Source organism: Fukomys damarensis, unplaced genomic scaffold, assembly GCF_012274545.1.
Source record: "Fukomys damarensis isolate Sample0158 unplaced genomic scaffold, DMR_v1.0_HiC HiC_scaffold_15, whole genome shotgun sequence".
Classification (NCBI taxonomy): domain Eukaryota; kingdom Metazoa; phylum Chordata; class Mammalia; order Rodentia; family Bathyergidae; genus Fukomys; species Fukomys damarensis.
In genome coordinates, this window is record NW_022900927.1 from 4,005,108 (window position 1) to 4,020,803 (window position 15,696).

Here is a 15,696-nt window from a genome sequence, read left to right on the forward strand (position 1 = left end):
AGGGAACATTCATTATAAGCTAAATTATCCAGACCAGAGAATTTTTCCCTTATAAGCTATTATATTAAAATGTTGCTTAAGTTAGAGTTAAAAAATTATGAAACTTAGGGATAACAGCTTCTAAGTAGGGCACATGTCGCTAAATTATCCAGACCAGAGAATTTTTCCCTTATAAGCTATTATATTAAAATGTTGCTTAAGCTGGAGTTAAAAAATTATGAAACTTAGGGATAACAGCTTCTAAGTAGGGCACATGTCTTTTTTTTTCAGGCAGCAGAACCACTCAGCTAAATCCCTGGCCCCTTGGTCTTGTATTCTTAAGGTGCTGGGTCCATTCTATCCCCAGCAACTGCCGCCAAAATATGCATACTCACACAAGAAACTTTAAAAAAGGAAATGCAGAATCTACTGGATTTTTCAAACCAGAGTATAAATGACAGTGTCTAATACATTAAAAATTTAGTTCTGTATGCCAATATTTACCTAAGTTTACATAACTATTGACCATGTTCTTTTATCATCGTATTATTTATCTATTTATTTAAGACTTCCAGATTTAATTGACAGAATCGGTAGAGTAGCTGGATACAAGGTCAACACTCAAAAATCAATAGCCTTCTTATACACAAATAACAGACTACCTGAGAAATAGAGAATTCCTTTCACAATAGCACCCCCAAAAATGAAATTATCTAGCTATTAATCTAACGAAGAAAGCAAACGACCTCTACAGTGAAATCTACAGCACTCCAAAAAAAGAGATTAAAGAGGATATAAGAAAAGGGAAAGACATCCCTGTTCCTGGGTAGGAAGAACCAATATAGTGAAAATGGCCATACTTCTAAAACTACTATACAGATTCTATGCAATCCCAATTGAAACCCCAACAGCATATTTCACCAAACTAGAGAAAACAATCAAACAATTCATTTGAAACCAGAAGAGACCCAGAATAGCAAAAGCCATTCTAGGCAAGAGAGACACGACAGGGGGGATATCACAATCCAACTTGAAACTATATGACAAAGCCACTGTGATAAGAACAGCATGGTACTGGCAAAGAAACAGACCCAAGGATCAGTGGAATAGATTAGAAGATGCAGATACAACTGAAGATATACTAAGCCACTTCATCGTTGACAAAGGAGCCAACCACCCTTACTGGAGGAAAGATAGCCTATTTAATAAATGGTGTTGGAAAAACTGGATTTCAACCTGCCAAAGATTAAAAATAGATCCTTATCTATCACCATGCACTAAACTAATATCAAAGTAGATTAAAGATCTAAATATTAAAACAGAAACACTAAACTTGCTGGAAGATAAATTAGGTAGAACTCTTTAAGACATCGGCATAGGAAAAGACTTTATGAACAAAACTTCAGTAGCACAGGAATTAGCACAAAGAATCAACAATTGGGATCGCATTTCATAAATTAAAAAGCTTCTGCACTGCAAGAGAAACTACCAACAGAGCCAAGAGACAACCTACAATGTGGGAAAAAATTTTTACCAGCTGTTCCTCAGACAAAGGACTACTATCTAGACTACACAAAGAACTTAATTTAAAGACCCAATTCAAAAATAGGCTTCTGAAATGAACAGACATTTCCCAGGCAAAAAAAAATCAAAACAAAACCAAGAGCAGCAAATAAACACATGAAAAAATGTTCAGTATCACTGGTTGAGAGATGCAGATGAAAACAATGCGAGAGTCCACCTCACCCCAGAAAGAATGGCTGCTATCAAGAAATCAACCAACAAATGCAGATGGGGTTTTGGGGAGAAAGGAACCCTTCTCCATTGTTGGTGAGAGTGCAGACTGGTGCAACCACTGTGGAAATCAATAAGGAGATACCTCAAAAACTAGGACCAGAGGTCCCATTTGATCCTGTTATCCTCTAATGGGTATCTTCCCAAAAGAATTAAAAGAATCACACCACAGCAATATACGTGGACCCATGTTTATAGCGGCACAATTCGTGATAGCTAAAGCTTGGAAAAAGCCCAAGTGCCCATCAACTGGAGACTGGATAAAGAAAATACTGTTTGTTTTTTAATAAAATGGAGTACTACTCAGACAAACAATGAGAAATTAGAGACATTTATGGCTAAATGGATGCACATTGAGGCCATACTCAAGTGAAATAAATAGGACACACGTGTAAATACTGAATAGCTTCACTGGTGTGAGAAACTAAAGTGTAAATAAGGATTAAAATGAATAACTGAAAATGTGAAATAAGAAGAAAAGGTCCAAAGGGGTAGGGGAAGTGGGAGAGGTAGGGGAAAGTAAAGAAGGAAAAGGAAAAAAATATGAGAAAAGAAAAAAATGCAAACAAAGCCTTTGCAAATAGGGAGGGGTAGAGGGGTTGAAGGGAGGCAGGGGAATAGGGAAAAAATAAGAACCAAGACACATCATGTAAAGGTACAACTTTCTAATAATGAATGTAAATGTATACCTAAAATGTAGCAATAAAATAATTTAAGAGGAAAAAAAAGAATTTAGTAAATTCTCTCAAGTTGCACTTTCTCTAAAATAACTTTATTGGCCAGGCATGGTGGCACATGCCTATAATCCCAGCACTTGGGAGGCTAAGACAGGAGGACTGCTACAAGTTTGAGGCCAGCCTGAATTGTATATGGTGAGATCTTATCTCAACAAATACGTAATACTTTATTTTAACCCTATATCCTTGTGAATCTCAAATTAAGCACATTCAAGACAATTCTTTCTGATTTATATTTCTTTCAAACAAGAAATCAGCTATCAGTCTAGTGCCGTTATTTTTCTCTCTCTCCCTCCCTCCCTCCTCTCTCTCTCTCTTTCCCTCCCTCCCTCCCTCCCCCTCTCTCTTTTGTACCAGGGATCAAATGCAGGGCCCTGTGCTTTCAAGGCAGGCGGCAGAACCACTGAGGTAAAATCCCCAGCCCATCTGTTATGTTGCTTAACCTTTGCCAGTGATATTCTGCTACTTTGGAATCTTTGCCCATAGGTGGAACTAACTCTTGGGCTTGGGTTGCAGCTCAGTGGCAGAGCACTTGCCCAGCATGCAGGAAGCTTTGGGTTCAATCACCATTACCAAAACAAAAAGTGTGAAATTCTTTTTGCTCATTGTACATGGGATTCATTAAGCCCCCATACCATCATGAAATTTGATGTCTTCTGTCAATTCCATAAAATTTCTGCCATTATCTTTACAAATACTGCCTTTCCACCAAATGCTCTATTATTTTCTTCTGGAATTTCAATAAAATAAAATCGATGTCACATCTTCTCATGATCTGTTCCATATACAGTATTAACCTCTTTCTCATTTTTCATTTGTTTCTAGTACTCTGAGCAACTTTATTATCGTTGTTTTTGCTTTTAGACAGTCTCATTATGTAAGTTCAAGCTGGCCTTATCCAGCCTCCAGAGGAGCTGGGATTACAGGATGTGCCATCACACCTGACAATTCTGAGCAGTTTAATAAATAGTTCTTCCATCTCATCAATTCCTGCCAGCTGTTTTTAAGTTTTCTTCTTTTCTTTTTCTAATAGTACCAGAGATTGCATTTAAGGCCTTCACACTGAGATACACCCCCAGCCCTTTTAAAATTTTGAAACAGGGTCTCACTAAGCCCAGGCTTAGCTTAAACATATAACTTATCTCAGCCATCAACCATCATATCATCTGAACTCCTTCTTTAAAATCTTAAAGTTGTCTGTTTTTTTTGGGGGGGGTCAATTCTCAAGCTTATGTGACCAATTTTTTGTTTCCTTATCTTTTCAGTGTCTCCTAAGCATATTAAACATTCTAACTTTATATTTTCCAATTTCAAAACTTGCAAACTGATATTATGACTTGTTTTGGTTAAGTCATACTCATGATGACTAGTATGCTTTATAATTTCATATTGGCAGCTCATTTTCCTTAGACATTGTAAGAATCTGGGGCATTATGTTTAAATAGGCTCTTGAGAGAATTTGTTTTCCTTTTGCTACATGCCTGCCCAGGAAGACTACCAATTAAAAATCACTTTAAATTTTCAACTCAAGTTTTTAGAAAAAGCAGCTAGTATGAATTTTAGTCATACTTTGGCATCAAAGAGGATTTCTGGTTACAATTATCAAAGACCTCTCTCATATCAACCTAGAACCTAGACTAAAACTGACAAGTTTCCATTCCTCTGGGAAAGATATTCCCCACTCCCTAGCATATTTTGTGTCCTGCCTCTAAGCAATGAATCAAACTAGCTCCAGGCCACTGAAGATCAACAGATACAGAGGGCAGCCTCAGCTTCATTACCTTATCTCTCTGGATAAGTATTTTCTGACTTTAAAGATTTCAGCTGCTTGCTTTCTAATTTATAGCTTTGCTTTTAGAATTTTAGCCAACATTTTCCAGAATTTTCCAAATGTGTTAGTTCATTTTGTGTTATTATAACAAAATACTTGGCTGGCACACACTTACAAAGAAAAGATTTATTTGGCTTGTGATTCTGGTGGCTAGAGGGTCCAAACAGCATGGTGCCAGCATTTAGTAAGGGCTATGTTACAACATAGCAGAGAAGCAAAGAGAAGCAGTGGTGCTCTGAGGGACCAAGCCCATGGGGTGGCCTTGCTGCAACCCGCTAGCCAGAACTTATCTACTTGAAGGAGACTTGACTCACTCCTTCAAGACGGCAAAACTTAGTCATAAGTGAAGCCCAGAAGACCTAATTAATGACTTTCCAGCAGGCCCCACCTCTTACACACTCTACCACCTGCACTCTGTCACACTGAGGACCAAAGCTTCCAGCACATGAAACTTTGAGGAACAAACCTTAGCATTAAAATATACAGTTCATATTTCCAGAAAAAGTATCAACTGAGATCGACTGACAGGGCACACCTGTAATCCCAGCACTTGGGAGGTGATGCAGGAGTAATGTTTCAGGCTACTGGGCTACACAGTGAGACCCAGGCCAGCCAGAGCTACACACCAAGACCCTGTCTCAAAAAACAAAAACAGGGCAGGGGATTTAGCTCAGTGCTGCCGCCACCTGCCTCACTAGTGCAAGGTCCTGAGTTCGATCTCCAGTACCAAGGGGGAAAAAAAGCATTTATCTTCCCCAAGCATACAAAACTTCTAAAATAAAAAGTTAGGTAAACACCTTACCACACTGGTATCTCCCACACTAAAACCGAATACTTTTCTAAGTTCACGTGTCCATAATTATCTTATGACCATTATCTTTGAGTAGACATAATGAGTGTAAGGTCCCAACAATTCTGTAAACTCTTATGTAAAGCCAACAGATGTAGGCCAGGTTCTAAATGGCAGTCTTAACTGTTATCCTAAAATGCTACATATATGATAAAAAGTAACGGTTTTGTCAGTTGTTAAAAGCTTTCTTCAATCTCTTATCCCTAGCTACTAAGTCTTTTGTTATCCAACTCTGATTTTTCTTTAAAATATTTACAGCCAGATATATAAAAAGAATTCCAAGCCAGGCGTTGTGGCACACGCCTGTGATCCTACCATCGGGAGGCTGAGGCAGTAGGATCGTTGTGAGTTGAAGATCAGCCTGGGCTACATAGTGAGTTCCAGGTCAATTTCAACTATATAGTGAGACCCTGTCTCAAAAAAAAAAGAATTCCAAATAATCTTGAATAGTTTTCTGATAAAACATAATTTAATGTATTTCTTGGTTCAAGTGTACAAACCCAGGATGTTTTTAGTCTTTCTAGTTATGTTTTACAATTTCTTTGTAAAACTTTGTAACAACTGTCGGCTAGCCTAGAAATCTGAGCAGTATTTTGAGATGACAGCTATCACCTACAGGGCAGATACAAATAACACTTGACTCCCAATATTAATACTAACCCCTATCAAACAAAAAGAGTAATTGACTTCCAGTCTCATTTTATATTTCAAAGTGCTACCGAAAAACAAAACACTACAATACCTGGGAGTAAAACCGACTATTCTTACTTCAAAGACTGGTGTAACTGGCCTTCTGGTGTTCATCAAGCAAGATTCGGCCTTTCCCAAAGTTAAAAAAAGAAAAGGGCTAATAGGACAGCCAGTATTTTGCCTCCTGCTTTCCAAAATCAACTAGGACAAAAGGAACAAACAGGACCCCTCTAAAGGGCTCTGTAACTCCAATGAAGTCACTCAATGTCCTGAGCAGGGAAATTGTGAGAACTCCAGAGACCATGATTCATCAAGTCATTGTACTTTCTGCAGGGGCAGTCACTGGAAAGGGACAAGTACCCATAGTTCCAAGAGAAGCTATATGGTCAAGCTACACTCTGACCTATTCTGGTAGATCACACAACCAGGAGAGGGAAAAACTAGGGGGGCCCAAGAGGCTCCTCAAATGGCCCCAATCCTAATCCTGAGGAGCTTTGCCTGACCATGGGGAGAGGAAGTTAATTTTGACTGACATGGGTCTTACTTCAATTTAGTCTTAAACATCCAGCAAAAAAGTATAATAAAGTAGAGTAATTAATAACAACATAAAGAGTACTAAACTGAATCTAAAAGGGCTCCAAACAATGTACCAGCTGTTATTGGCAGTTTCCAGGCACATTTATAACCACCTACAACCATGAGAAATCCAGATTCCCTGTCCCATTAGCTCTTCCAGTTTGTTCTTCAGCCTTTAAGAGTATTATCATTGTGTTATATTAATGTACATTCACGTATCCCTCTGGTAAGGATTTGTCTTCTAGCACAAACCTAGCTATAAAATAAAAATACAAATACTGTATAAGTACACTAGCTATGAAACAGTATTTTTGTAGTATAAAACTATATTGTCTACTTCAGGCTTTGTTATATTTGTTAAAGACAATCACTACAAAGTAGTAGCCATATTTCAAGTTCTGAGTCCTTTAATAAGAGTTTTAATGGGACCAGGGATTTAGCTCAGTGGTGTGCCACCGCCTGCCTTCCAAGTGCAAGGTCCCAAGTTTGATCCCTGGTACCAAAAAAAAAAAAAGTTTTAATGATCCAATTGTCATCTAAAAACATTCTTAGTTTATTCCTTGACCATTATCATAATTACAATTAAAAAATGGATTTCTTAATGGAAAAACAGAGAGGAGTCTATATGCTCTTAAATTCTACTTGTTATAGTTGAGTAAACACCAAAGCAAATAGAGGCTTATTTTACCAAACATAAAATGACTGCAAAAATATATAGACATATAAAACACAAAACCAACTTATTAGTAATGGAACAAGTTGTTTATTTCCCAAACAGGGAAAATGTGCAAAGGACAGACAAGAATAGTTAATTATATATAAAAAAAAAAATCATTGGGGGGAAGAGAGGAGACAAAGGGGAATAAAAAGAATGAAGATATGTTAAATACATGCACTACACCCTAAAATGGATGTAAACATATGGTGTGGTGCAAACATATACTAATAAAAATCATTTTTTTATCTTAGACAGTTCACTCTCGGGCTGGGGATTTAGCTCAGTGGTTCTGGTGCCTGCCTCACAAGCACAAGGGCCCGAGTTCGAGCCCCAGTACCAAAAAAAAAAGACAATTCACTCCCATAACTAAGGAATCTTTTCTCAGCAACACTTATAAAAAGCCTTAAATGTACAGCCTTTAATCCACAAATTTTTAAATTTACTTAAAAATTACAAATAAAATAGAAAATACAAAAACATACAAGCCAGGATGTTTACCCACACTAATTTTATAATAGCAAAAGTTAGAAATATCTAAATGAGCTGGACCTGTGGTACGTGCCTGTAACCCTAGGACCCAGGAAGCTAAGGCAGAAGACTAAGATGAGGCTAGGACCAGCCTGGACTACACAGTGAGACACTGTCTCAAAAATACTACAAAACACTACTTACGATGAATGTAATCATTATGCACTGCAAACCTGTGCTAATAAAAAATTTTTGAAAGAAACAAAAATAGTTGGACATGGTATATATAATCCCAGCATTCCAGTATCCTCAGCATACGGAGACTGAGGCAGGAGGATCCCAAGTTCAGTCAGCTTGGGCAACCTACTGGGACCCTAGCTAAAAACAAAAAATGGCAAACTGATAAAACGTTAGGTTCAATCCCCAGTACTATAAAAATAAACATCTAACTTGAGTTGCTGTATTTGTTGAGTAACTTTTTCTATATTTCAGAGCCTTAAAAACCAGACTGTACACATAAGAACTGGTGTACTGTGGCTGGTATCAATGTCAATTTGCTGGTCTTTATCCCATACTATAGTTAATTAAAGTTAGCACTACTGCTGGAAACCGCAGAGTACAAAGGACCATCCTATTTACAACACTGTTCTCCAAGTTCTCAGAGGGGCGGCGGGGAGGAAAAGAGTGAGAGAGACAGACAGGATGAGGGAGAGGGAGAGAAAGAGGAAACAGACATTTGGAAAATGTTCACAAAAACTTAAAAGTTAACACAGCTCATTACACAAATGGTTCAATTTTGGTGAAAATAATCCACTAGCATAGGAATGACTAGAAAGACAAATAAAAACTATCATGAATTACCTTTGTGAAATAATAACACTTCCTATTTTCATTTCTGTGCTTTTCTGCATTTTCCCATTTGATGATGCTGGAGATCAAAACCAGGTCCCCGGCATGCTGGGCAAGCCTCCTGAAACAGAATTATACCTCCAGCCCCATTTTCCCATATTTAACACCAATTATATTTGAATGTTTAAATCCACAAATATTGTGCATTAAAAAAAAAACTGCAGAGGGCTGGTAATTTAGCTCAGTGGTTCTGCCAGCTGCTTCACAAGCAAAAGGTCCCAAATTCAAAACTGTGGACATTGGTGGCATATACATGTTTTAAAATATGTATACACTGTGGCTGGCTACGTCAATCTTATTCATATGAATTATCTCCTATACTTTTTTTGTAGTAAGGTTACTTTTATTGGTACAATCAGAAAATGGGTAAGCAGGGTATGGTGGGGCATGCCTGTAATCCCAGCACTGGGGAGGCTGAGGCAGGAGAATGACTATGAGTTCAAGACCAGCCTGGGAAACAGTGAGTTCCAGGTCAGTCTCAACTACATAGTGACACCCTGTCTCAAAAAACAAAACAAAAAAATGTAAAAACATACACGTGGTCAAATTAAAAGACAACTCAAATGGGAACAGTATTTTTTGATAAGTGACACAAAGGACGATAGGCTTTAAAGAAGAAACCTTATAGAGCACCTAACAAATGATGAGAAAAGCGTATGCTGGGCGTGGTGACCCACACTGCAATCCCAGCACTTGGGAGGCTGAGGCAGGAAGATCAATCAGTATGAGTTCAAGGACAGCCTGGATTCCATAGTGAGACTCTGTTTAAAACAAAACAAAACTTTTCCATGTAAATTCTAGATTGAGTTTACCTGTGATTAACATTTAATAAAGATTTCCATAAAACACCCTATACAGGACAGCGGATTTGGCCCAGTGATTCTGCTGCCTGCCTCGCAAACCCAAGGGCCTGAGTTCAATCCCCCACCCCCCCAACCCTGTACCCCCCAAAAAAAATCCTATACAAAATTAGAGATAGGGCCGGGGATTTAGCTCAGCGTGTTCGATGGCCTGCCTCACAAGCCCAAGGACCCCAAGGACCCGAGTTCGGCACAAAAAAAAAAACAAAAACAAAAAGCACCAAAACAAACAAACAAAAAAACCAGAGATACAGTCTGTGAGACTATACAATTGCATAAAACACCTATTAAAGGAAGCAAATTATTTAAATGTACACTGAAACTATTTGCCAACATACATAATGCTATGCAAAAACACACTCAAAAATACCCAATGTCCCTAAAACTGACAGATCAGCCATCCCTCCCTATTTGTAGCTTATGTGTCTTTTTTAGGAGGGAAAGGGGAAGTTAGTACTGGGAATTGGACCCAGGGCCTTCACACTAAGCTACAGCCACAGCCCCCTGCCCCCCTCTTTTTGGCACTAGGGATTGAACTTGGGTCCTTGCACTTTCAGACAGTTGGGGGCACCACTGAGCTAAATCCCTGGCCCAGCCCTTTTTTATCTTTAATTTTGAGACAGGGTCTAGCTAAATTGCCTAGGCTGGGCTCAAACTTGTGATTCTCATTCCTCAGCTTCCCAGAGTGCTGGGATTAGACTGGGCGTGGAAAAGAAAAAAGGAGTCACCAATTTCTTGTCAAATATTATTTTTAGCTGGGGATTCAGCTCTGTGGTTCTGGCGCCTGCCTTGCAAGTGCAAGGGCCCGAGTTTGATCCCTGGTACCAAAAAAAAAAAAAAAAAAAAAAAAATTTTATTTTCACAGTCTAAGTGAAATACAAGGTAATTAATAGAACAAAGAATTGAAGAAAGTTACTGTAAATACGGCAAAACCTTCTCTTTGAACAAATACCTATTTACTATTCTGAAACAGAAATCCCATGCCACATATCTCCATAAATACTGTAGAACAGAAATAAAATATATAAATTGCATAAATTTATTTGTCCCTTAGCAGATTAGTCATTCAAGTTCAGTTTTTATATCTCCAAATAATCTGCACAAGGTGACACAACAGCTAATAAAGACAGCCAGGACTTGAACACAGGTAGTCTGGAGACTCCATGATCTTAACCACTATATTACAGTTGTCTCTAAGAGGAAACTTTAAATAAGACAGCTCATTGTACTATATAGAATAATAAATCTCTTCAAGCCAAATGGTCTCTGGCCTCAGTTCTACTTATAGCTAATGATAAAAAACAAACAAACAAACAAACAAACAAAAGAAAAAACAGAAAATAGCCAAAGAACTAGGGTCTTCAGGACAGAAGTCAATTCAGACCTGCAATGATTTCTGTCCTAGGGCAGGAGTCCAAACAAATTTCATTTGAAGAAAATAACATTCATGTAATTTATGTAATACAATGTATCCTCTACCATAAAGCATTTATCCTAATCTGACATGACTTTTCCTGCCAACTCCTCAATGGCAGTGACCTTGTCTATAGTTTAGTGCTCTCTAGTGAATGACAGGAACAGAGTAGAGCCACAATAAAATCTGTTGAATGAATCAATGAATGAGTATGTGCCAGTCATGCTTTTCAAACTTTAGTAAGCACGAGCATCATTTAGGTCCTGAGTTGAATGCCCAGTATGAAAAAGAAAAAGAAAAAAAAGAAAAAGAAAAAAAAAGACCATTGATTGCCAGGTGCAGCAATGCACACCTGTGATCCCAGCTAGTTGGAGGTGGAGACAAGAGGATCATGTCTTTGGTTTAATGAGACACTGGTTCAAAAATCAAAACTAAGGGCCAGGGATTTATCCCAGTCAGTGTCACTGCGCCTGCTGTAAAAGTGCAAGGTCCTATGTTCAAATAAAAAAAAAAAAAAAAAAAAAAAAAAAAAATCAGTGATATCTCACAGTAGTATTTGCAGTTATTAGTGTCACCATCACATAATTCATAAACTCTGCAGGACTACATAAAGCACAAATTGTAGCAATTTGAGGGCAACTACTTATACATCAACAATTTACAATAGTTGTGAGAATTAAATGCTACATTATGTTAAGTCCTCTGCCAGACTGTATTACAAGATTTAATGCATAAACACTACAAAGATAACCTAACTGGATCTGAAGACAAACAAGAATTACAAATACAATCAAAAGCTCAAGGCCAGCCTAAGGTACGCAGTGAGACCCAAGATTTAAAAAAAAAAAAAAGGTGGGCGTGGTGGTACATGACTGCAATTCCAGCACTCGAAAGGGGGCTGAGGTAGGAGGAATGCAGTTTGAGGCCAGAATGAGTCCTCAGTGAGCTCAAGGCCAACCTGGACTACACAGGGAAACCCTGCCTCAAAAAACCAAAAAATAAATACATAAATAAACAAATCTATCTACACAACAAAAAACCAAAATTATAGATTTGAAACATCCATAGTATCAAGAGTTACTTCCAGCCGGGCGTGGTGGTGCACACCTGTAATCCCAGCACTCGGGAGGCTGAGGCAGGAGGATTGCTGTGAGTTCGAGACCAGCCTGAGCTACATAGGGAGTGCCAGGTCAGTCTCACTACATAGTGTGACCCTGTCTCAAAAAAAAAAAAAAAGTTACTTCCATTAGCTAGGGAGAAATATGGAGCTAGCTGACAGCCCCCAAAAATCTAAATTGATCAAAACACAAAACAGATGAATGTTAATACTTCTAGTTACTGGTTTTTTACATATACTATAACCTGAAGCACTATGGAGGTAACTTTACATATTTATGCTCACTTCTGAGCACTTATTCCAATTTCCATACTTTTTTTTTTTTGCAATACTGGGGATTAAATTTAGCACTTTGTGCTTGCCAGGCGGGTGTGGTACCACTGAGCTACATCCCCAGCCCACATTTCTGTAAATTTTCAGTCTATTATATGTAATATATGGCAATGCTTTCACTCATTTTTAAATTCTGTATCCAGCTCTAACAAATATTCCAAGATCAAACTGCTAAAAAAACACTATTTCACAATCTTCTTTCTCCAAGTCACTCTGTTTTTAAAAACCTAATTTTCAGTTAGTGACATCTAATAATTCTATAAGGAAGTTAATGAGAAAAACAGTATGGTACTTGGATCAAAAGATACACTACGTGTAACTAAGATAGAATTAATAAAAATTGTTGGGCAGGGTGGCACATGCCTATAATCCTAGCACTTGGGAGGCTGAGGCAGGGGAATCAAGAGTTGCAGCCCATCTTGAGTCACTAGTGAGTTCAAGGCCAGCCTGGGGCAGCCAGGGGGTTTAGCTCAGTGGTTCCACTGCCTGCCTTTGGCTATACAGTGAGAATGTCTCCATCAAAACAAAACAAAACAAAAATCCCCCCAAATTAGTAAGAATTACCTAGGTAAATATCCCTGACACATCTTACTGAATTGTGCTATTAAAAAGTTAAGATAATAAATTTTGTGTATTTTACAATTAAAAATCATTTTGGAGCCAGGGATTTAGATCAGTGGTTCCACTGCCTGCCTCACAAGCCCAAGAACCCAAATTCAATCCCCACTACAAAAAAAAACCATTCCGGCCAGGAATTTAGCTCAGTGGCACCGTGCCTGTCTTGAGAGCATAAAGTCCTGAGCTTGACTGCTGGGCAAAAAAAAAAAAAAAAAGTAAAAATTATGTAAGAGTAATATTGAAGGAACCTAGGGTACACAAGTCACTATCATCAAAGTAAGTATATAGGAATTCATTTTCAAGGAAAAACCCAAACAGAAACCTAGTCTTAACAGTCATTAAAAACCAACAATTAGCTGGGTGTGGTGGCTCATGCCTCTAATCCCAGCACTGGGGAGGCTGAGGCAGGAGGATCTCTGTGAGTTAGACCAGCCTGGGCTACATAGTGAGTTCTAGATCAGTCTTACTACATAATGAGACCCTGTCTCAAAAAAACAAACAAACAAACAAAAAAACCCACCAACAACCAGAACAAATATAAATAACAAAACACTAGAAGGGGAATATGGCTATAAAAATTAGTAAAATGTCAACAGAAAGAAAAAAATTGCAATCTGTCTTTTTGATGCTCAAAAGTATACATCTCTTAATAGCACTCATATAAGGAGCACACAATGTCTCAAACTTGAACTTAAATCAGTTCAGTTTTGTTTTGTTTTTTGTACTAAGGACTGAATACAGGGCATTCGAAACAGGCTACATCCCCAGTCCCTTGCTTGTTTTATTTATTTCATTTATTTATTTTTTGAGATAGGGTCTCAGTAATTAGCCCAGAGTAGGCTCCAACTTATGATCCTCCTCTGCCTCAGCCTCCCTCTCAGAGCGCTGGGATTACAAGCAGGCACCACTACTCCCAGCAAGTCAGGTCATCATGTTTGATAACTCTGTGACTTGCCCAAACCCTACCTCCTCCCAAAGGCAGACATTATGTCTCCTTCAGAACACAGGTGATAAAAACTAAACAAAAAACATCACACACAAGCCTATAACTAACTACTGAAATCAACACAGGCTGTTACTTGAATGAAGAGGTTAAAAACAGTTGGGTGCAATGGCATGTGCTTGTAGTCCCCAGCTACTTGGGAGGACAAAGCAGGAGAACAGCAAATTTGAGGTTGCCTAGGCAACTTATGAGACCCTGTCTCAAAATTTGAAGGGTGCCAATGATGAATGTAACTGTACTGTAAATCTAAAAAGTACCAATAAACTCAATAAAAGGGAGAAAAAAGTTGAAGGGCAGGACGAAATTTAGTGGTACAGTGATTACAATACTGGGTGTAATTTCCAGTACAAAAAGAGAAATCCATTAGCTATATAATCTCAGGCAGGGTTAAATTCCGTGTTGTCACCGGGTGTGGTGGCGCACACCTGTAATCTCGGCAATTGGGAGACTGAGACAAGAGGATCCCCATGAGTTAAGAGCCCAGCCTGGGCTACATAGTGAGTTCAAAGCCAGCCTGAACTACATAGTGAAACCCTCCGTCTCAAAAAAAAAAAAAAAAAAAGCCAGGGATTATAGCTGAGCGGCACAGTGCCTGCCTGGCAAGTGCGGAGTTTGATCCCCAGTACCAAAACAAAACAAACAACAAAAAGAGAAACACTCCCTGTTCCTTAATTTCCTTACATCTAAAATGGAACGAAGGGCCAGGATTTAGTTCAATGGTGCTGCCACCTGCCTTACCTTACAAGCTCAAGGTCCTGAGTTCTATCCCTGGTACAAAAAAAAAAAAAAAAAAGGAATGAAAATTTGAAAGAGATATTATAAAGATCAGACACAATAGGGCCGGGGATTTAGCTCAGTGATTCTGCTGCCTGCCTCACAAGTGCAAGGTCCCTAGATCAATTCCCACTACCCCCCCCAAAAAAAATGTAGTTCAGCGGCACAGCACCTGCCTTGCAAACTCAAGGCCATGAGTATGATTTTCAGCACCAGAAAACAAAAGTTATCAGAATATTTAAAAATCTTTAGAATGGAATGAGTGTAGATGGCTAAATGATTCTTACTCAGTGTGATGTATATGCAACAGGGATCCCTGTAAATTGTCATAAATTGTCATATGCCAATAAAAATGTCTTAAGTGGTAAAAAATAATGTTTAGTATGGTAACAAATGTGCTTTATAATGCATTTCAGATTTTTAAAACATGTAACAGCAAACATAAATGGTACTTCAAGGTATCTGCAAAATCTGAGATTTAATATTAAAGTAATTTCTCTTGGTGACAAAGTCACAGACACTGTTGACTCCACTGATACTTAAAGAATCCTCAAATCTTTTCCATCTAGATTCTAGTCAGAAGCTAGGGAAAATAAACAGGCAAATTTTTGTCCTCAACCAAACTCAGGTACTTCTTCAACTCTGCCAAGGAGGCTGATGAAGAATCTGAGCCTTAGGGTAAAGTAGAAAAAAATAAGTTTTGTAGCCAGAGACTTGGGTCCTAAAAGCCAGACTTCACACTTTAGTCCTCACGTTATTAACACTCCAATGACTTTAAACATTTAACTTGTGAGCTTTGTTTTCCTCATTTAGAATAATTCTTATATCATGAGATCAAAGAATTAAATATTAGTTAACAAAATGCTTAATGACTGCCCAGCGTGGTGGTGCACGCCTGTGATCCCATCACTCAGGAGGCTGAGGCGGGAGGATCGTTGAGAGTTCGAGACCAACCTGGGCTACATAGTGAGTTCCAGGTCAGTCTCAACTACATAATGAGACCCTGTCTCAAAAAAAAAAAAAAA

The 15,696-nt window shown here is 38.4% G+C and overlaps 1 protein-coding gene across 6 annotated transcripts in view; it reads right to left on the minus strand.

Annotated features, from left to right (window-relative positions):
- Positions 1–15,696, minus strand: part of Larp4 (La ribonucleoprotein 4) — a 167,994-nt gene that overhangs the window by 49,525 nt on the left and 102,773 nt on the right. Inside the window, exon 1 of one of the 6 annotated variants that reach the window (XM_010623679.3) lies at positions 8,505–8,590. The exons of 4 other annotated variants lie outside the window; for them this stretch is intronic. The gene's annotated coding sequence lies outside the window, so the exon portion shown is untranslated. Of the gene's footprint in view, positions 1–8,504; positions 8,591–15,696 lie in introns of those variants that run through there. One more of the 6 variants, XM_019207436.2, reaches the window with a different exon arrangement.